Here is a 2,009-nt window from a genome sequence, read left to right as displayed (position 1 = left end):
GGTACATGTGCCTTCAGTATAGTGTAGCCAGGTACACGTGCCTTCAGTATAGTGTAGTCAGGTACATGTGCCTTCAGTATAGTGTAGTCAGGTACATATGCCTTCAGTATAGTGTAGCCAGGTACATGTGGCTGCAGTATAGGTTAGCCAGGTACATGTGCCTTCAGTATAGTGTAGCCAGGTACACGTGCCTTCAGTATAGTGTAGTCAGGTACATGTGCCTTCAGTATAGTGTAGTCAGGTACATATGCCTTCAGTATAGTGTAGCCAGGTGCATGTGGCTGCAGTATAGGTTAGCCAGGTGCATGTGCCTTCAGTATAGTTTAGCCAGGTACACATGCCTTCAGTATAGTGTAGTCAGGTACATGTGCCTTCAGTATAGTGTAGCCAGGTACATGTGGTTGCAGTATAGGGTAGCCAGGTATATGTGGTTGCAGTATAGGGTAGCCAGGTACATGTGGTTGCAGTATAGGTTAGCCAGGTACCTGTGCCTTCAGTATAGTGCAGCCAGGTACATGTGCCTTCAGTATAGTGTAGCCAGGTACATGTGGATGCAGTATAGGGTAGCCAGGTTCATGTGCCTTCAGTATAGTGTAGCCAGGTACATGTGCCTTCAGTATAGTGTAGCCAGGTACATGTGGATGCAGTATAGGGTAGCCAGGTACATGTGGCTGCAGTATAGGGTAGCCAGGTACATGTGGCTGCAGTATAGGGTAGCCAGGTACACGTGGCTGCAGTATAGTGTAGTCAGGTATATGTGCCTTCGGTATAGGGTAGCCAGGTACATGTGGCTGCAGTATAGGGTAGCCAGGTACATGTGGCTGCAGTATAGGGTAGCCAGGTACATGTGGCTGCAGTATAGGTTAGCCAGGTACATGTGGCTGCAGTATAGGTCAGCTAGGTACATGTGCCCGCAGTATAGGTCAGCTAGGTACATCAGCCTGCCCTGAAGTATAGGTTAGCTCGGTATATTTGCCTGCAGTATAGGTAGTAGGTAGTAGATCGCTACCTCAATCCGCCGCTGAGGGTCCGAAATGTCCTACGCTAATGACAGAATGATGGAAACTCCATCGAGGAGACCTACAAATCGAAATAACCTACTATGGAAATAGGCTGATTGTATATGTGTTTCGCTGTATGTTATTGCTAAAAAAGTAATAATGGAATTAAGTTTGAAAATGTAGCAGTTATAGATGATTAATCTGTGCTCAGGGCGGCTGCACGGCCCCTAGAAAGGGGCCTGCTCATTAGGACACACTTGCCGCTGCACTCCCTCCAACCACAGGCTATTACTCCGCACACCCGTAGGGTAAAACGATGAGGGGAAATGAGAAAACCTAAATGCGCATGTGCAGAGTGGGCGTGGAAAGTACTGAGCACGCGCAGAAGGTAAAGTAGGCAAAATCGACGCGTAGGACAAAGCATTGGAGCACCGGCAGCGTGTGACGTGCGTAGTTGTAACGTGCCCAACTCCCCCAGGAGCCGCCGCCAATTGGCGTTACGCGGTCCTGGGGGTGCCACTTTGCTGCCGCCAATTGGCTATGGGCGGTCGGCAAGTGGTTAAGGAGACTTCAGAGTCTCTTTAATGAGCAAACTAATGCGTTTTGCGTTTTCGGCAAAAACGCAGCTAGTGGAAAAGGGCCCACAACACACAGCTAAAAGAGAAGGAGCCAGGGGGAGGAATAATAGATGTTTGGGCCAATTAGAAGGGGAGGGGAGTGACTAGCAACAACTAGTTACTGCTAGCCAGCCACACACTTCCCAGTCAAATTAACCAAATGAATCAAATGAATCGGTTCATGATTCGATTATTTTTAATGAATTGAATCGAATGAATCGATTCACTGAAAAGAGCCGGTGTTCCGACGAAATAACCTACACCAGTAACCAGTAATGCACACGTAGGCCAGCAGGTGTCAGCACTGTCGGCTTCACACAGTTCTCGTTGAACGCTGGCCGCTCTGCATTCAGCAGGAAACTTCCCATTCGGCTGCGCGGCGAAGTACATA

Source organism: Hyperolius riggenbachi, chromosome 6 (genome assembly GCF_040937935.1).
Source record: "Hyperolius riggenbachi isolate aHypRig1 chromosome 6, aHypRig1.pri, whole genome shotgun sequence".
Lineage (NCBI taxonomy): Eukaryota > Metazoa > Chordata > Amphibia > Anura > Hyperoliidae > Hyperolius > Hyperolius riggenbachi.
The sequence above is the reverse complement of the archived record's forward strand: the minus strand, read 5'-3'. Positions refer to the sequence as shown.